Source organism: Mycteria americana, chromosome Z (genome assembly GCF_035582795.1).
Source record: "Mycteria americana isolate JAX WOST 10 ecotype Jacksonville Zoo and Gardens chromosome Z, USCA_MyAme_1.0, whole genome shotgun sequence".
Classification (NCBI taxonomy): domain Eukaryota; kingdom Metazoa; phylum Chordata; class Aves; order Ciconiiformes; family Ciconiidae; genus Mycteria; species Mycteria americana.
This window is the reverse complement of record NC_134396.1, coordinates 55,077,083-55,098,363: the sequence shown is the minus strand read 5'-3', so window position 1 is coordinate 55,098,363 and position 21,281 is coordinate 55,077,083. Positions and strand designations below refer to the sequence as shown.

The following is a 21,281-nucleotide window of genomic DNA, read 5'->3' as shown; positions in this document are numbered from 1 at the left end:
TGAGCTATTATTAATGTTATTTGTCTGAGCATTACTGCACCAAATATTCAATAAAATTATTCCTGCCTTTATTAAATAACCATTAAATCTATGCCCTTTCCCACCCCAGACTGTTTTGTACTGCGAACAACAACTGTGCTGGTTTTGGCTGGGATAGAGTTAATTTTCTTCATAGTAGCTAGTATGGGGCTGTGTTTTGGATTTGTGCTGAAAACAGTGTTGATAACACAGGGATGTTTTAGTTGTTGCTAAGTAATGCTTATACTAAATTAAGGACTTTTCAGCTTCCCATGCTCTGCCAGGTGCACAAGAAGTTGGGGGGGACACAGCCAGGACAGCTGACCCCAGCTGACCAAAGGGCTATTCCATACCATATGATGTCATGCTCAGTATATAAAGCTGGGGGAAGAAGAAGGAAGTGGGGGGACATTAGGAGTGATGGTGTTTGTCTTCCCAAGTAACTCTTACATGTGATGGAGCCCTGCTTTCCTGGAGATGGCTGAACACCTGCCTGCCAATAGGAAGTAGGGAATTAATTCCTTGCTTTGCTTTGCTTGCATGCATGGCTTTTGCTTTCCCTATTAAACTGTCTTTATCTCAGCCCACGAGTTTTCTCACTTTTACCCTTCCGATTCTCTCCCCCATCCCACCAGGGGGGAGTGAGCGAGCAGCCGTGTCGGGCTCAGTTGCCGACTGGGGTTAAACCAAGACACAACTTACTAGTTCCATTCTCAGTTCAAACAGCAAACATTACAAATGTGATGACAAACCATGTAAGTTACAATATGCTGTCAATGTATGGAATAAGATTTTCTAATTTTTCTAAAGCAAAAAGTTAGGCATAAACAGAGCTGGAGAAAAGCAGCAAAGCTGACAAATCAAGTACTGAAATTAAGAGACTCACAAATTGAGGATGAAAACCTAAATGCCACCCTCTTTGGAATATGCATTATGTGATTATGTAATTACTTCCACAGTGCTTTTCTCCATAAATGCCTGACTCATTTATTACAGAGGATGGAGTGCTCTGGGGATGATTCAGCATTCTGTCGGAGGGGCTCATCTTCATGACTCTACCATGCTCATTGCTGTAATTGTATGTCTCGCAGTTTCTAAACAGGCAATTTCAGGGAACACAGTGCTAATGATTAATACACTTTAGCACTATTGTGGATTCTATTTCTGCTTCTGGCAAAGAATGCTTACATAATACGCAACAATTCACAAACTTTTCACAGGTTGCCCCTACTTAAGAGGTAATTGATTTTTCATTAGGTCTTAATTATGGTAATTTATTTTGTTGATTAAGCTTAATTTCTTAATGTCTCAGCTCCTCATGTTAAAATAAATTGCTTCCAAAACCATAATATGAAAAAAGTGTTGTAAGACTCTAAGATCAAATTATGTTAATTACAAGAGAGCTTGTGAAAGGACTGTCTTCAGACCAAGATTTGAATACCATATAGAAAAATGCCTGATACATGATAAACTATTAAGTAGTTATTCATTAAGTATTTTCATTACTAGCACTTAATAAGACAGGGTTCTAAATGAACTACAGTATTGTGCAAGCAATATTGTAAAGCATACCTAAAGAACAGATTACGAGTACACATGCAATATTTTTATTTCTCCCTTAACAGTTGAAAGTTTCATGTGATCGTCTTAATAGAGAGCTACATCACAGAAACGTCTCACAGTATGCAGCTACTGCTGTTACTCCACGTTCACCCTATCAACAACATAAGGGCAAGATTTGGCATGACTAGTAACTCTCTCCTCAGCAGAAAATAAGAGCAACCATATCAGGAAGCCTAACAAAACACCCTCGCTACTCAAGGTGCAAGTTCAGAACATAGACAAGATTAAACAGCCCGAGCTGTGTTCCAACAAGCTGGCTAATACATTTCAAAGATCAGGAGTTCTGACAAACCTGTACAACTGGCTAGAAAACAGTCACTAAACCACAGTACGGTTTGAGTACGGAGAGTTGTCCCTAAACACTGCTATGACACTCGTCTGTGTGTCGTGAGCTGGTTAGTAACAAGCTCAGATGTGGGGAAAAAAGTTTGAAACTGTATGTGGTTAAACCATTTGCCATTTTCCCTCTGGTGTAGAAAGGCAGCAATGCAAAGGAAGCTGGTGACTGCAGAGCAAATGAGATCCAAAGTAGAATGATGTTATGAAGTACAATTTACTCACTTAGATTAATAACAGCATTACGTCTTCATTTATTGGGAATTTAATTTTATCATCATCAGGGAAACACACAGGACTGAAAAAATCCCTATTACTTCAAACTCATTACACTCAAAACCAACCTGAACTCTGCATTTAAATTTCCAGGAGGAATTAGAAAAGATTACAGTCATGCTCTCAAATATAATTTCATGCTACGAGATGACATGAATCAAAATCCTCCATCCCATGAAGTTGCCCTAAAAGAAACAAAAAAAAACAAACACAAAAAAAGCCATTTTAGAAGCACCCTTGCTGCTTTTTAAGAACCATTTCCAAAACTTCCTACGCACTGTACGTGACCACACACATAGCTCTTAAAAAGGAAGGTAACTATCCTCTCTCAAACCCCGGAAACAAGGCTACAAATTCCACTGATTCACTACTAAAAAAAAGCTTCCAAACTAAATCTTTCAAAAAAAAAATGCTACAGTTACCTAACGCAAATGTTATACAGCAGAAACTTGCTGCATATTTACAGTCTTTTAAACCCTTTAACTCCCTAATAAAATGGTGAATACTCAACAATTCCAAGACTATCTCTACTGTATAATAATCCTCTCCACTAAGTTTTCAAAATCCATTTTTATAAGGCAAATAATTCAATGCTGTAATTAAGACAGTGCTAAGTAGACAGTTTTATCTTAAGATAGAAGCATATATGCAGTTTACTTCCTGCTGGAATGAACTTAGGCTTTCCTCTCTTCTCTTGCTGCTCCTCCTCTCCTCCCCCCCCCCCCCCCCCCCCCCCAAGAAAAAGAATCCCCTTTCCTTTTCCTAGACCCACTTCCCACACACTGCAGAAAAACTCCTCCCTGAGAAGTGATGACCTCATGCTGCTAGCCCATCTCCTTGTATGGAGCAACTCCAGGCTTGCTGCCAGCTTTCTCCGCCTTCAGGCTGACACGGCAACATACCTTCCTTCACCCCGCTGCTTCCTAGCTGAAAGAACATCGAGAAGCGGCAGCAAGCGGAGGGAGCAAGCCGGGCAGGAAGAGGGGGGTCTCCGCACGGACAAAGATCAGACCGCCAGACGCCGGCCCCAGACTCGCGTCTAGCATAAACCTACTTCGTATCAGCAAAGCACCTCTCCTCTCCGTGGCGTGAAGAACTAAACCGAACTCTGAACATTTTTAAGTACGGAAATATATCCTATGTTACCTAACTGCAGTGCAACCCCATGTAGCTGAATCTTGCGTCCCTGTGTTAAACCTCTTTATTCCAGTGAAAAAAATGTTAGCTCTCCCCCTCTCTTAAAGACGACCCATCTTATCTTCCTTTGTATCACTCTACTTTAAAATCCTCCCACCCCTTCTTCGGCCTGTCTTTACTTTCAAGCGTCTCCTCCAAATGATTTCTACGTGATCACTTTACACATTGGCAATCCAAGTATCAACTGAAGAAGAACCTTCCTTTGAAAGATTCAGTTGTGACATGAAGTTATGGTTGTAGGAAAGCAGGGAAGGACCTCGGTGATGGTTAACAGAGCTTTTGCTCAGTTAAAAAGTAACCTTGTACATACAAGACTTGATCTTCTCCTTCAAAGAAACATCCTCAAAGCTCTCTTTTGGGATTAATATTCCACGTGTGTCTATTTTAAACTTGTAACAGTACTGACAATTTCCATCAACACATTAAAAAGGAATTTATAAAAGGAGAGAACATACATTTGTCTCACCAACAATAATCATTACTGTAACTCAACCTATAAGATGTCCATCATTTGCAATTTGCTTTGACTGTGGGCAGATTAGAATTGTAAAAGTCCCACCTCCTGGAGTCTTCCGAAGACTAGCACATACATGTAGTAAACTGTACCAGTCATCTCTTTATTACATATTATTTAGCGTGTACAATTAACTGAAAATAATGCCCAGTAAATTATTCTGGTCAAAAAGTTTCAAATGTCACAGGTTTTTCTTACATTGCAACTTGTTAAAAGAAGCTGCATTAAAATATAGGAAAGCATCAAAGTCACTTTGTGCAGGTTTGTTACAAAGTGGGTAAAAGTTATGTCAGCTACTTGGAAAGCACTGCTGCTTTCCTGCAAACAGAAGACGAGATGGCTTGTTTAAAAGTATAGCAAAACCCTAGGTGTTCACATAGGATGTTGTCACTTCCAAGGGTGTCTGCTCATGTAAACGCAAACAAAATAGAGAAACATACTCCAACATGAAAAGGGATGTTTAACGCCCCTCTATATATTTCGTTCTCAAATACCAAGTATGTGAGCATTTAGGACCCCCGTAGATACCAAACCCACAAACACACAAAGCATAAAAACGCACATGAAAAAAGCCAGGGCAGTAGCACTAAGAAGGCCCTATCTACACAGGCTCTAAATCTAACGTATAAGTTAAGAAAGTCTTTAAGTTGCACAGCACTGTCACGGGGGTTGGGGAAAGGACTAAAAAAACCAAAACCAGGGGCGTTGCATTTATTTGAGGTGGTGGGGGGCACACATCACAAAGTTTCAAGCGGTGGCTGCCGCGTCCTCCCATTATTCGCAGCAGCTACAGCCCGGCCAGCGTGCCGTGACGCAGCCGGAGCACGGCAGGGGAACAGACGTGCCGGGCACCGGCAGGGACAAGCGCCGCAGGAACAGGACCGAGTCAGCCCTTTTCCTCCCTTCGCCCCCTAGCCCGGACCCCGCGCAGGGCCCCGCGCCCCCAGCCCGACGGCAGCCCCGGGGGCGGGGATCCGCACCCGCCGCGCTGCCTGCCCTGCCGGGGCGGAGCCGCCGCCGGGCGAGAGGCGCCCCTGACGTCTCCCCGCGCCACCGCCGCAGGAAGCGACCGGACGACGCCGCCTCCTCAGGGGAAAGCGTGAGCGGCGCCGGTGCCCGCCCCGCCCCGCCCCGCTCGCCCGCCCGCAGGTAAAACCCCGCGCGGGGCCTACCCGCCCCCCTGCACCGGCTGCCCGCTGGGCGGGCGGGCAGGACGCGACAAGGGGTGGGGGCGGCCGCCCCCGGGCCCGGGCGCCGCTCCCGGGGCGCGGGCACCAGCGGCGGCGCCGCCGCGCCGCGCACGGCACCTACCTACCTGACAAGCCGAGCCCCTCCGCCACCGCGGGCGTCACGGCCCCACCAGCGCCACGTGACCGGCGTGGGCCAATCAGCGCCAGGCTCCCCCCGCCCTCCCAGCCAATCCGAGCGCTCCCCTCCTCCTGGTGACGCTCTGCAACTGGCGGCCAGTCAGCGAGGGAAGATGCGCCACCGCTGCCGCCTCCCGGCTCGGAGAGACGGCACGATTGGAAGGGAGCAGTGGCGCTCCGGGGGGGGGCGGGGCTGCTCCTCCCCGCTCCGCCTCCGGCGCGCGGTGCGTCCGTTTCCCAGCAACGGTTTTCCTCACAACTTCTTATTTTAAAAGACACGCCTAGAAATACCTTAGGGTTAGCGCGGAATGGGCACAGAAGATTGATTCAAGGTTTAATAACTGGTAAGGAATGTTTACATAATTACAACACTACAATACACAATATACAATGTACACCGGGTTTAAAGTATTGGTATAATTTTTGTTCTGTTTATTACTTGATCATGGAAATGTAGGTGTGAACGTAAAAGAAATGTATGAGACTAAAAGATGGCAAATCCTGAGAAAATAAGTCCTGGACACTGCAGCTTATGGACAGATAGACAAGGAGTCTGATGTTTCGTTACCTTGCCAACTCAGCATCAGGAACAGGTAACGAGAAGAAGAAAAGAAGAAAAAAAGGAAAAAAAAAGGAAAGTAAGAAAAAAGAAGGAAAAAAGGAAGAAAGAAAAAAGAAAACAAAAAAGGAAAAAAGCTATTATTGTGGCACTAATTTAACAAGTTTAGGAAACTTGATGAATATTAAAATGTTGTATATTGCCTTTTGTAGCAGATTGTATTTAAAGGAAATGAAAAATTCAGTTCAATTAAGTCGTAATAACAAAGTCTGATACCATGATGCATTTCATACCTACAGAAGAACATAAGAACCCTATAATAGGTTAGATGAGAGTTACAGACAAATATCCTTTCTCAAGGGGTTGCCAGTCACTGGTGTTTAGGAAGGATTCCTAAAAACAGGAGGTGGGCAGAGTAATCATATTCCAATCCCCAGCTTCTTAAGCTAGAATTTGCTTTTAGACCAGAGTGTTTAAAAAGCACTAGTGAAACTTTGCAGTGTGCAGTTTTTCTACCTCTGTTTAAGCCATTTATGCCTTTTTCTTCCAAAACATCATATAGAAATAATTTCCTTTATTTACCTGTTTATCATATGAGAAAGAATTACTTTCTTTTGTACCTTATCCATACGCACCTTGAGGCAAATTGAGACCTATATTCAGTTAGAAGCAAGTTTGCATAATACTACATGCACAATGGAGAAAAAAGTCAAAAGCTATTTAATTGTAGTAGAAAGTGGGGTTTTAAGATGTAATTTACATTTGGATACTTTTCAACAATGTTGTATTTGGGATAAAAATCTTAATTTAGATACAAATACTGAATTCAGTATAAGAAATCATCAATGACAGGGTTTTATGGCAAATACAGGTACAAACATCCTGATTCAGTCTTGGTTCAGTTAGATTCAAACATAACCTATTTTATTGGGCAGATATCTTGTCAGTCATGCTGCTCATATGCCTAAAGAAGATCTTTTATGATTATGTCTAAGATTTGGTAATTTAGCTGGCCTTGAGGCCCTTGAACCTGATAAAAACTGATAGACAATGGTATGAGGGTATAAAAATCCTCGTTAGTTTTCTGATTAGAATTTTTTTAACTTTACTGAAGAACCTTCTTGACTTTTGAGGAAGAAAGGATTCCTGTTCTTTTTTGTAGTAAGGGTTTTTTCCAAAGCTTTCAGGTATTTGTTAAATAAAGATGAAAAAAAGGGAGGCCTATACCGTTGTCATTGCAGTATAGTGTGGACATATGCAAACTATTTTGAAAATCAAATTGTTAATTTTATTTAGAAAGTGCAATTATTAATTGAATATGAAAAGCTTTAAAAGCGTATTAGCACTTGCGATTAAAAGCCAAATTAAAAACTTTATTTCTACCAGGCTGCTGATGCTAATCCTTTTCTCTCTTCCCTATCCCAGTCTTCCAGTTCTGCACACATTCCTCCACTCATTCCTACCTGGGCCCACTGCCTAATTCCAGAAGTGGAGAGGCTGAGTCCTAAAAGTATCCAAAGGAGAGAAAAAAGATCAGAAAATGAATGTGCTTTTGCTTCACATATTCTATCAATCCCTAGACATACTTTCTTCCAGTCTCTCCCCTTTGCTCCTACATGTTAACTCCTACACATTAAATCTATAGTTTCATGCTAAACCAAAGCTGATCAATGTCAGTACTTTAAACCTGCTGTTTTGGACAATGATGGCATTGACGCATTGTTTCAGACATTATTGCAAAATTGCCTCCCAACAAACTCGGTAAGCACCTGGACACATGCCGAGTTCTGTGGTGCAACACCTAAACACCTACCAGGCAGAGCACTTCATGGCTCAACTAGCTGAAACAATAGCAACTGTCTAGTAAAAATACCTGAAAAATTCAGTTTAGTATCCTGGGTCTGTCTTCTCCTCTCACATGACCCATCTTCTGTAAGCTCATGCTTTAATTTTTGCTGGTTTCCCAACTACCAGAGAATTTTCAGTCTTTCTATTATAATCTATTCACCCACCACTGTGACCCTAGAAATAGTAGAGGATTTGCTCCTTAAATAGTGAAACTCTTGTCCTGTTTGGTTAAGCTCTAGGTTTCAAGAATCCTTTTCTTTTTGTTCTTCTGTTTGCTGCAACTCTTCTGGTACACTGCCAGTCTATAATTCAGTCAGCACATTTTCATAATTTTGAATGCTTCTTTTCTACCTTTATCTAATTTGTTTATAGCTCATTGCCTAAAATTCCTGGATGTCACATGCAAGTTATCTGCTTTATACTGTTGATACTCATGTTGAAAAACCTTAAAGTTATTCTTAGGGGACAGATACTGTAGTGTTATATTATTTCAAGAATGATAACAACTTTAAATTAAATTACATGTCTGGAGGGGAAATATAAATGTAGGACAGAGAGCGAGGGAAAGTTCCTCATTATCACTCCTTCAAAATGCTAAAGTAAAATGGGAGTCATTGCAAAATCCGACATTAAAAAAAATCTCCTGGATATACTAAAGAATTCTATTATACACAAGTCAGTAATACAGAGAAGTTATTATAGAGGTATACTCAGAATAAAAGATTGCAAAGAGATGTCTGTGAGGGATAAAAATAATAAATTGAGAAAAAATTCCCCAGTAATCTCAGGCTTTTGACCAACAATATGGTTCCTTGATCCCTAACAAGGGCATATGAATTCCTTCCTGTTGAGTTAGATTTCCTTGATGACTTAGGCACGAATGAGTATCTTTTTCTAAACTATCATACACCTCTGGAAAAAAAATTGCAGTTTACCATTTTACTCATTCTTTCCCTATTTATTATCAGTATTATTGTAAAGAAGTACAGTAAAAAGTTTAAATAACTATAGAAACTCTGTATTAAAGCGCTGGAGCTTTTGTGTCAGAAACAGAATACTGTTACAACTACTATTATGAAAATTACTCTGGTTCTTCTATTACATATCTAGATAATATCACAAAACTCAGGCATGTTAAAGCAATGAAACAAAGAGCATGTGAGTACAGAACTGAGCAAACAGCTGAACTCTCTTTTCACCTCTGCCATAGACATTCTACTTAAACAAAGCTCTCTCTGCCTCAGTATTTCTATCTATAAATGGCAACATCAATACTTTCCTTAAGGGATGTTAGAAGGTGTAGATTGTTAATATTTATAAGGCATTTTTGAAGTGTTGTATGGAAAAGGTAAAAAAGTGCAAATAATAGTATGCAGAATAAGGATATTTTAGTTATTCTATCATTGGTTACAGAAGTCTAATTTTCATATTCTTTTTAACAGATTTTCATTATTACTTGCTATTTTTCTCTACCCTACCCTTCTTTTTCTCCCACCCCCATTTTGTACTTCATATTTTGAATTTCAATGTCTGTTGCTATGACAACACCATGATCTGACTAGTGCTGCCTTCAGACCCTTTTCAAATTTACACTGTGCTATTTAAAACTACACATTTTGTGTTTAAGGTGCCTGGAGATTTCCTTAGAAAACCTGACAGGGTTTTCCCAATCATAAGGTGTGGTGCAGATACGCATTCCTAAATCCTAGTACCTGCCATTGCTTTTCTATCCCTATACACATTACTTTGAATAATTGCCTCTCTAGGGCATGGCGGCTAAATAGAAGATGGTGGGATTAACAGAAGGAAGCATATTTGTCAGTCTTTCCATGTATATAAATATATACACACACACATATATGTATATACATATACAAATATGCACATGTACATGTTCACATACACAATTTGTTTTTCAGCTGTGTGCAAGCTGGAATCTGCCACAGAACTTCTTAGAGAAGTAGAAGAAGCCAGCAAGTTCTGTTTAATTTTAAAATAATGAATTAAAACTCAGCAGACATAAAGAAAGGTTACCCATGATGTGAGGGAATTCAAGTTGTGGTTTCATTCTTAAAAGGAGCTACTGATCCTTGCTAATGCCCAAAAACAAAAAACAAGCATGTAATGGAGGAATCACTCATAATCCAAAGCTAAGGACAAGTATTCAAAGCTGTGATTTCCTAACACTATTTAAATTCTTGATAAATTTACTGCTGTTATAATTAATTAGAGTTACAGGGTGCAACCTAATAGGTGGTCACAGATACGCTGCTCAAGTACTGGAACAGACACACTGAAATCTAAATGGGATCTAAATATGCACTGCATCAACTAGCGATAAGGGAGGGGACAGAAGTCCCATAGATAAGTTCCTGAGCACTTAGGCCATTTAAAAAATAATTACACAGTTTGTGCAAAGTCATTTGCAAATAGTAGGCCCGCATTCCTAATATGACAACCCCTGCTTTTATCCTGTACATCAGATGGCATTACAGATTGACACACTGTTTTCATTTCCCACCTTTAGCTCTACGGAGCAAGCATTGCTAATTCATAATATTATGCTCCTGACTAGTAAAAAAAAAAGTGCAATCTGCTTTGAAAATTTTTTTCAAACTCCCCTTCAGTTGCTGACTGAAGAGCTAGTTATTACTCTTAAGCTTGAGGAATAATAATGTCTCAGGTAAATGTGTCTCCTTGGAAGTCACGGGATTTATATCTTGCTACTTACTTACCTGGATTGGAGAAAGGTATGAATGTTTGCAATTCACACAGTACAGAAGCCACCTTGAAAGAGTTTAGCAGTGTTAAGACAAATTAATTTTCCAGCTGCAAGAAAGAGTGACAGCCGTACGTTGGTCTACCTGAGTAAAAGCACACTGAGCTTTCTGTTGATATTTTCTCTTGGACTGTAGATTCATGATCTTTGGATACAATACCTTAAGTCAGTATTGTTCCCTCTGCCACCCTCCCACTACCACGTATTCCCCTCCATGGTCTTCAGCATGTCATTCCCTCACTTCTGCCCCCAGAAATGTTTATGCAACTGTTCTGCAAAGTAGATAGGAGAGATGACCCAGCTTAAAAAATAGTCTTGCTATTATTTTTATATATACATAATTTCTTTATATAAGTCTTGGTATACTTTTTCAAATCATATGTGTTCTCTATCTGGTTAACACCACAGCCAGACAACTAGTTGGGCCAGCGCAACTCAGCCACACAAGGCTAGGTATGAGCAGTCAGGGAAGGGGGATGAGTGAGGCAATACCTCAGTCTGCTTGCCACTAAAGAGTACAATTCCTGAAGCGGCAGGCTGAGATTATCTCTTTGGTGGCATCATTCCAGCCCTCCAAGCCTGGGATAGGAAATCTACATCTTTTTCAGTGTGTTTGGTCACTGCCTTATGTACTCTGAGGAGGAGACAGTAGTGTAATGCACATGCTAAGCTACTTTATATGCTTAAATAAATCATGGCCTTCACCATGCATACATTTGTATAAAACAGTTGTCAGTGTATTAAAAAAAAACACCTTGAGGACAAATTCCAGCTTAAGGTATTCCTGCCTCTCTTCCACAATGCACGTTCCTTCTCCTGTGCTGCAATATGCTACTACTCTAGGTTGTGTTGACACAGCTGTTGGTAGGATTACATTGTGAACAAAACTGATAAGCCTAAATAAAATCCTACAAACAAACAAAAAAATCTTGAAGACAGGACTTGTTAATCCATGATCTAGAAGTTGAGCCTTTGCCTTGAGACATCAGCATGTTTTTCAGAACACGTTGATGATTTAATCCAGCTGAACAGGTTATGATTATAGCTACTATGGTGAAGGACAGTAGTCTTTCTAAAATGTAAGCAGCAGCAGCAGATGAAGCTCAACATCTTGATTAATTTGAAAATCCCCAGGAAGGCAGGCAGGAAACAGAAGGGAGAGTTTATAAGATTACACATTTCTTAGGTGTTCTTCCTTTAAGGAAAAGCTTTTAGGATGAAGAATTTGTATAAATTGGTATCCACAGTACTATGGCTGGTTAAGTGACTTGATGTCTTTATAGGTGAATGATGAAGAAAGGTGTTTCTCAGAGTTAGTGTACCAACAGATGTAACTCTTCCTCTAAATCTTCCCTAGACCTAACAGACAAGTTGTACACACCTCGTTTGTGGAATTAAATTACTCTACTTCTATTTTAATCTTTGTCTGGTGCCAAGGGTAATTTCAGTATTAAAACCTGTATAAATCTTTTCATCACTTTCTCATTTCTACACTTTGGAGGTTTTTTTCTGAGTGGGGTGTAAGTTGCCCCATATTTTAAAATTTTGGTTTTGCTACCTAGTTAGAGCTCAAGTATTATTGTTGCCCTGATGTCAGAAACATCTTATTAGCATCCTGTGTCTTTTCATAACGGAACTGTCCTGTCTGGCAATATTTTTCAGTACCTATTAGTAAGAGTACCTGGAGGGACACCATGTCATTGCAAACTACAGAGCAGGATAATTCAGGAAGAGACAACACTGGAGTTCCCAAGGCATAAAATGTCAATTTCATCATTATTTACTTTGAAGCTTTTATGGAGAGACACAGCAACTTTCTTCAGAAGGTCTCTAAAATGGAATTTCTTCTTATCAGAAACTGCTTTAGATTTCTGGAGCTCAGTCCCCTGGGATACTTTACACATCATTACTCTTCTTGAAACAGAGTGTATTTCACAACTAAAATTGTCTTTTAAGTATTACATAGCACAGCAATAATAACTAGGTGCAAAGAGCTACCTGCCACACAGTTTCTGGCTCTCAAGAGTCCATCCCAAACCTCTTCCAACTATCTAAGAGCTCACACATCCTTGCCTGGAAAGACCAGCTAGTCAGATCTGTGAATAAGCATACATACGTTAAGAAGTAGATTCTCTCAGGAAGTGAATTGGAGGAAAAAAAAAAAAAAGAGAGAGGAAGAGGATCAATAGCTTTCTCAGAGTTTAATACAAACTCTTCTACTACTACATGCTACTAATAAAATTATAGCAAGTTGATTAGCCCTGGAAATTAAACTGGTGCTTCCTGGTATATCTAACACGTTGTGCCACTGGACATTCAATGAGTATTTAGCAGATTGTACCACGTTTATACAGTTTAAATAGCCCCTGGCAGGCCTACACAATCTTTTAAGGATGAGTGAGTACACACACACTTTTTCATGTGACCTTTGGTCAGTGAATCACACTGAAACCAGCAGTAGTATTTGCAAACAAGAGTTTTATGCAACAGCAATCATTATTCCACATAGCAGGGAGCTTTTCCTGTAAGGTACTGATACCCTGCATATTGAAGCCAATGTATATCGACATCGATGGAGTGGGAGCACATCCAACAGCCAACACTATGAATTCCACAGCTTGCAGCAATATACACCAAATGAAAAACAGGCAGATATCCGTCTTCAGCTTTAAACACCTGCAGGTGAAGCTGTAACAAATTGATTAGCGGTTTTTACTTTTTGCCCTTGTCCAATCAGCTACAGTAAATCAATTGTGTCCTCTAGAATCCAAAACAGGATAAGACAAGCTTCTGACTTGATTCAATTTCATTATTCAAATACAAAAGTCAGCAAAAGATATTTTACAGGAAAAGTTTATCAAAATCGTTTGCTTTGTTTCATAAATGTTAACCTCATCTTTATTTTATTCATATTGTATGTAATTATTAATAGTGTTTCTTGTAAAACACAAGATTTTTCCCTGCTCTAATAGGTATTCTAGGATTATGTTGATACCATTTTAGTAGAAACTGCACTAAAATTGTTGATGTAAGTGCAGAGAATAAAATGTCTGTAGCTTATCAGCATTCCTCACTTACTGTTAAATATCAAATTACAGAAATTGCTTGGCTAGTTTATATTAAATATCTGGAGCAGTGTTTGTGCTTAGCTAAAAAATAATCTTTTTCAACTGTAGGAAATATTGTTTTGATCTGATTTATTATGATCCTTTTAGATAATTGGGCTAGCACATTTAAAGACACATTCTGTCTGTTTCATCTGAGTCTCTTTTTATATAATTTATTAATGCAACAACATGCCTAACCTTGAAAAGAGTGAATGTAGCAAGGCTGGTCTTGCTGCATTATGGTGAGTTTACTTATTGTGGAAGACTAAATGGATCTTCAAATAAGGTATATAATCCAAGATTTCCATTGGCATCTTTTCTATAGATTATCCAAATAAACAGTTGTAAGTATCAATGTCTCACGTTATTATTCTGTCTCAGTTCAAGCAAGACATGGCAGCATTATTATCTTGAACCCCCTCTATAATAATTAGGAGAACTGTGAACCCCACAAGTATTTGTCACCACGTGACAAGGTTAGATGCCTTTTTCCCAGGCACCTATATTTAAGCATTTGAGTTGTGAGTGCAGAGAACTATCCACCTCAAAATGTCACCAAGACTAGCCAGGTGCCAGAGCACAGTGAGGACCCGCTGCTTCCTAAGGGCCGGTATCTCCCCGGGCCTAGGGAGTCAAGGGGAGCCCCAGGGCTGGCAGGGCAGGGACCTCACCAGCCGTCTCATCACCCCAGGAAGGGAGCAGGACAGGTGCTGGTGGGGGGGTGAAGGAAGGGCAGCCCCAAGTCCAGGGCGTCTCACAAATCTATGAGGATGGGGCAGGTCCAAGATCAAGCCAGGAAATCAGCCCACAGGTCAGCATTGGTAGGGTCTATGAGCAGATGTGGCTGGAGACCAGCACTCCTAGGTAGGGGCCAAAGGCCCAGGGCCGAGCTTAAATGGAGCCTCTGTGCCCACTGGGGAGCATGGCAGCCCATGACATGGGTGACGGTCCCATCTGAGGCTGATCAGAGCCACTAAGGTAAATTCGTGCCCTACCAGCAGATTACCAAGAAGGGATATTTGAGGGAGATGGAGACCCTCTTGGTGGCCTTCTGCTTAACTTGCAGAAATGTTTGTCAACATTTCTTGTACTGGGTGTCCCTAACAGGATGCAGTAGTACTCTAGATGTGCTTTAACAACTGCTGCATAAAGCAGGATAGTCACTTCCCTTAATCTGTGCTTGTGTTAGTATAGACCAGGATGCTGTTGGCCGCCTTTGCTGCCAGGGCACACAGCTGACTCACGCTCCGCTTGCTGTACACCAGGACCTCCAGCTCTTTTCCAACAGAGCTGCTCCCCAGTTAGTTGCTACATCCATAACATCCTAACCTGGATACAAGAATATTGCAGGAGAAGGTGTTCAAAGCCTTGCCAGACTTGCAATATAGTCAGTGAATGAAGCTGCAAACTGCAAAGGAAAAAAGTGGTTCAAAAATTTAAAGGTTAAGACAAATGAATGTTGGTCATGCGAGTTGAATTGTGTCCCTGCCTTTGTTGTGCAAACCTTATGTTGTGTTTGCATGTTAGTAGCAGTTCTGAGAATCATGAACTTGATATTACATAGAATCATATAATGGTTTGGGTTGGAAGAGACCTTTAAAGGTCATCTAGTCCAACCCTCTTGCAATAAGCAGAGACATCTTCAACAAGATCAGGTTGCTCGAAGATCCATCCAGCCTGATCTTGAATGTTTCCAAGGATGGGGCATCTACCACCTCTCTAGGCAACCTGTTCCAGTGTTTCACCACCTTAATCGTAAAAACATGTCTTCCTTAGATCTAGTCTGAATCTATGCTCTTTCAGTTTAAAACTATTACCCCTTGTCCTATCACAACAGGCCCTGCTAAAATGTCTGTCCCCATCTTTCTTATAAGCCCCCTATAAGTACTGAAAGGCCGCAACAAGGTGTCCCCAGAGCCTTCTCTTCTCCAGGCTGAACAACCCCAACTCTGATCATTTTTGTGGCCCTCTTCTGGACCCGCTCCAACAGGTCCATGTCTTTCCTGTGCTGAGGACTCCAGAGCTGGACGCAGTACTCCAGGTGGGGTCTCATCAGTGCGGAGTAGAGGGGCAGAATTACTTCCCCCAGACCTGTTGGCCACGCTTCTTTTGATGCAGCCCAGGATACGGTTGGCTTTCTGGGCTGCGAGCGCACTTTGCTGGCTCACATCCAGTTTTTCATCCACCAATACCCCCAGGTCCTTCTCCGCAGGGCTGCTCTCAATCCCTTCATCCCCCAGCCTGTACTGATACTGGGGTTGCCCCAACCCAGGTGCAGGACCTTGTACTTGGCCTTGTTGAACCTCCTGAGGTTCACATGGGCCCACTTCTCCAGCTTGTCCAGGTCCCTCTGGATGGCATCCTGTCCCTCAGGCCTGTCAACCACAACACTCAGCTTGGTGTCGTCTGCAAACTTGCTGAGGGTGCACTCAATCCCACTGCCTATGTCGTTGATGAAGATATTAAACAGTACTAGCGGCAGTACTGGTTCCTTGTCTTAGAGTACTTGATGTGGCAAGTTTAATGAGTTTATTTTAAGATAGGTCTTTATATGCGGTTAAACAAAATTTCACTAAGTTCTTCTCTTCCCTGCAATTCTGTTTTTCATGCAGTACAGAAATAATTTTGTAACTTTGAATATAAGCAGTAATAGCTGTGTCTTTTCTGCTTTTTTTTCCCTCTCTTCAGCTTTTTAAAACAATATCAGTATCTAAAAATGTTTCTCACATTCATCTTGAAATGCCATATGAATATTTAATAGTCCAGTTTCAAATCTGCATATGGCTAGCTGTCACAGGATGGCACTATAGAGAATCCAGTATAACTTTTACGTAATCTACTGAGTCATATCCATCCCTAAATCTAAATTCACTTGATGGCTTAGAGATGTAGCTATTGTCAAATCCAGTAATAAATCCTTTGTTGCTTTCATCTTGAATCTCATTGCTTACTAGGTACAAATTGGCGGCCATAGATAATGGAAGTTGAGTCTCACCAGTAAGCAAGCTGAAAAGTACGTTCTCTGTTGTGAAAGTCTGTAATGTTTCTCCAGAAGACCTGCAAAGGTTTGTGGTATATTTATCTGTTTTTTGTTTTATCTTTCTTATTATATCCCTGGAAGGAACTGGTAGACAGCTACAACTGAAAATTATTATCTGGTGAACTGGATTAAAAATAATCAGACTCATAAGTGTTTTTCCTAACTGTAACTTAACAAATTGAGAGTGAGTATAGATTTAATGGGCAATAAGATCATGAAACTGTAAAATGGTCACCAACTTAGGCAACTATCAAAGTCCAACTGTTCACCTACTAAATTGCTTCTTTTCATTTAATTGGTAGCCATTCATTTAATTTTCACATAAAATCATCTGCACTTTTATTGAGAAAAGGGAAGATGAAATTTAGCTTAGATTAAATTAGCTTAGAATCCACCTCTTATTTTAGTAGGATAAATGCCCCACATTCCAGCTGTGTATTAAATTTTTAAACTTTCTTCTCAAGCTCCTAGGTGATAGCTATGAATTCAGGCATAAATCTCTGATTAAGACTGCATAAATCATGCAATGCTTGCCGGAATACTTTTAAGATTGGAATGCCTACTAATAAAATCTCCGAAATTTATGTAGCACTGATCATCCCCCAGGAACAAAAAATGCTATAAAAGCTGTGCACTCAGTCTTCTGTTCCTGACTCACAGTAATAGCAAGGCAGTCCAGATCTGTGGGTGAAGTAATTTGTGATAAGCCACAAAGGTTACTTTCACGGCTATTAAATCCTAAGGCTACTAAACTCTTTGGATATGCCTATCCCAGTATATTCCCTGGCATATTTTTGTCCTGTGCCTAACATTGCCCAAAATTATCCTTGGGCATGATTTGGGAGTCAGAATTTATGCGGGCCTTCCCCCCTCTGACAGGTAGTTTACTTGCAGCCCCTCTTTTGGAGACCCGCCTAGAGACTTTACTAGAATAGCTGCAGTCATTTTGTGCCAGTTGGCCTCGATTTTCAGGAACACTTCCCTGGCACATTTAATTTACTGGTGTGGATGAAGCCTCTGAGTATATTTGGCATCAGCTGTAGTAGCCCTCAATGGTGTTTCAGGGTGCATTCACATCTGTAAGGCAGGAGAAAGGGAAGAGGATTTCTCATTCACATGTTTCTTCCAAAAGGGGCACCGACTTGTGCATGCTGAAGTGACCTAAAATTTACCCCTTGTCAGAATGATCTCTGCACAGTAGTATAAAAGCTTCCAAGTAGTATAAAGTTTCCAACTACTAATTCCCTAAATATATCGCAGGCTGAGTGCCTTAAGACTTACCTACATTGCCCCCTGTCATTATTTGCTGACACTGCAGCCGTTGAAGAACAGCATGCCAGCATCACTCAGACAGCAGAAATCATCTTGTCCAATGTTGACTGCATACTCATATATTAGATATTACATAAAACATTAGTCATGCACAAGCTGTATGATGCTCAGTATCTCTGATGTGTTTACAGACTTTCTACTGAGAGCAGATAATACTAATAGGGATGACAGAGTTGATCATAAGCTGTTTTGCTTGGACAAAGCTGAGTCAGCAGGGTTTACCCTCTATCCCTCATTTGCTAATGAGACTTCTGGGTCATAGTCCCAATGGACTGCTCCAGCAGCCAGTGGCTGAAGTACATAAATACTCTTTTCCCATGGCCACGTACTGGGACTGTCAAGAAAGGTGTCGTAGCACTGGAAGTACCTGGTCAGGGGAAATTTAAGGTTTCTTTATGCTACCAGATTAGCCAAGGCAATCTTAACAGAGTAGGATCCAATTCCAGAAGTTTTTCTTGTGTTACACCTGTGGGAATGAGGTCTGTAATTATGAATTATTTAGTCCATTCTTGCATATGGCTCCTTTTAAACAAAATAAACAGTTGAGCTACATGTAGCAGTAACGCTTCAAGAAAAGAAGTGAAGAATTTGTGTAGGTTTATTCAAAATTGTAAAGAGTATCTGCTTTTAACAAGCATTCCAAATTGGAAAATCATTAGTACAGTTGTTAATACTGGATCTCTTGAAAAAGTGTCAGGGATCCTTTAATGACAATAAGCTGTCAGGCCAAATTGTTGTACCCCATTTTAAAAATTGTACCCTTGAACTGTATCTCCCTTTGAATTTTGCACTACAGCACATGACCAGAAATATATTAGAGACAAAATGTCACTTCCAAAATCCCTGATACCATTTCATTTCATACTCATTTTATTCCTCTTATCCTTGAAGATAAGAAGAACCCTTCTTGTTTGTCAGACAGCCAATTCCAGCAAGGAATATCATATTCTGATACAAATTCTGATACAAAAGAAGACTATTTTAAGTGAAATTAGAAAGGTAAGGAAGAGCAAAGAATTACTAAGTGTCAGTGATATCTATTCTTCTGCTGTAATTTATTTGCTGTTTGACTATGCAGGCTGATGGCATAACATACCAGGAGGTATGCTGTTGTTTTTTGCTGATATAACTTTTCCAGCCACTGACTCATCATGAAGGTATGATTCTATGAAAATCTTCTTTCTGCTTAATATTCTACTTTATTGGATTTTTTTTACCTCTTGCTTCACTTCTTCCAAGCTTGGTATTCATACTAAATTCCCACTGATTTTTTTTGCTTGCACTCTAATGATATTTTTGGTTCACTGTCTTACCATAACTGACAGAATTTTATGGTAGCTAGAGGATTTTTAGATTTCCTGTCCCTCCTGGACTTTTTTTTTTTTAAAGAAAAGTACTTTTCATGCGTTGTTATCAGAATTTGTACTGTTTTTCTAGATGTGTGTTTGCAAAATTTATATTTCTCTGATTGATAGATTCAGGACCCTATACCGCGTGTTACACTTCAGAGATCAAATTATAAAATTTTTCCTTGGATACCACCTGTTATCTGACAGATTTAGATAGCTGCTATTGTTGATCTCTGTGAAGGGATGCATCCTACTGGAATAAATATACAATCTGTGTGCTGCTCCAGAGAACCATCATATGAATGTATCTTATGAACCATCTTATGAACCATCATATGAAGAACCATCATATGCTGTATCTTATGACAGCTTTTGTAAGCATTAGAAATATTAGGAAGAAGTTTTGCTATGAAACATATTATGTGTAATCTGCTTCACCAGTGTACAATGTACAGTGTACAGTGTCTTGTAACCTGCTGTACAAGAACCTCCCATACAGGAATTCTGACCAAACAATTTTCTCTCTTAAAATGGTGTATTTTAAAACAAAAAGTGACTATAATAGCTCTAAGTTTCACACAAACAAACTACAATTTACAAGGTGTTTGAATGAGCTTGCAAGACATAAGCCCTTTTGAAAATCTGTATGCTACTGGATTTTTTGAAGCTATAAAATATATTTGACATCAGTGTCCAGGGGATGCTAGAAAATCTGGCCTTTACTTATTTGTTTCTGTGGCTTTTACTAGCTTTACTGCTTTATGAAGAGAGAATCCAGTCCCTGAATCCAAATTCATGAAGACCCTCAGTGATGCCATGGATATCCCCTTTCAGGCATGCCCGAGGTACTCAAAAGTGTCCACGGTCACAGAATCTTTAAAAAACAAGGACAATTAGATGAAGGAAAATATAACTGAAAAAACTTGATACGTCTGGTCTCCTTTAGACCACTGATTCACTGAAGGAATATTGTTGTGCAAAATTGCACAACACCAACATGCAAATATTCTGCAGAAGCACTGGAGGGAAAGAGGCCGCATTTTCTTTATCATAATGACTTCCTGTAAGAATTGCCTGATCTATAACTTGGTTGTTCATAACAACTAAATTATGCATTAGCAGACTTACAACTGGATTTCTTTGTATATCACCTGTGCATAAAATCTTACAATACTTTAAGTCAGTTTTTTAAAGTTTGTGTTGTTCCATTTTTATGGAATAATAAGACAAAGAAAGATTGGTACAGATAAACTACAAGTCTCCCTTTAATTTACTTAAAATAAATCTAATATATTCATTCATTTGTACTATCTCAGTCCAAATTTTTCTGGTTTCAAAGAGCAAGTGCTATGAGGTTGGAGATTATATGCTCTAGGTAACAGGCACTATAAAAGACGAGATCTTCATTTTACGTACAAAATGTAGACTCAGCCTTAATAACACAGTTGTGTGCCACACCTTAATAGTGGGCTCTTTTACACAATGTTCGTGAAAAACTTTATACAGCTTTATTTAAAATACAGTAAGATTTATTTTACTGCAATGTCAAGTGGGGATTACAGGGCATTGGTAACACGAACCTAAAAAGATACAGCTTTTCTATTCACCTTCAGGTAACATTTGGAGATGGAGCTGAGAGGAAGGAGTGAAAGTACATGATCTTATGTTTATATACTATTTATTTTTTAAAAATTATTAAATGATTGCTCAAACTTACTAGTAGACAAGAGGACCAAGTTACATGGAATAGTTTTAATTGATCTTCAGGCCTGGAAGAACAAGGGCACTGGCGCTCTGAACTTCTCTCCGCTGTTTCATTTGACCTGCCGTTCAGATTTTCTGGGGTGAGGGTAAATGTCCAGTATTGTGCCTGTTTGGTTCTTGTTTCCTCTGTTAAGGCCAGCCAGGCTGCTTTGTCAGTTTGGCTAAGTAATGC

The 21,281-nt window shown here is 40.1% G+C and overlaps 1 protein-coding gene and 1 long non-coding RNA gene across 12 annotated transcripts in view; one reads left to right on the top strand and one right to left on the bottom strand.

The window, feature by feature from the left end:
- The window catches only part of FER (FER tyrosine kinase), a 205,636-nt gene extending 200,297 nt beyond the window's left edge, over positions 1-5,339 (bottom strand). For all 10 annotated transcript variants that reach the window (XR_012778947.1, XR_012778948.1, XM_075526643.1 and 7 more), the window contains exon 1: positions 5,280-5,339. The gene's annotated coding sequence lies outside the window, so the exon portion shown is untranslated. The remainder of the gene's footprint in view (positions 1-5,279) is intronic.
- LOC142421687 (uncharacterized) overlaps positions 4,855-21,281 on the top strand; it is a 76,428-nt gene continuing 60,001 nt past the window's right edge. For both annotated transcript variants that reach the window (XR_012778950.1, XR_012778949.1), the window contains exon 1: positions 4,855-5,675. This is a non-coding gene — a long non-coding RNA (uncharacterized LOC142421687). The remainder of the gene's footprint in view (positions 5,676-21,281) is intronic.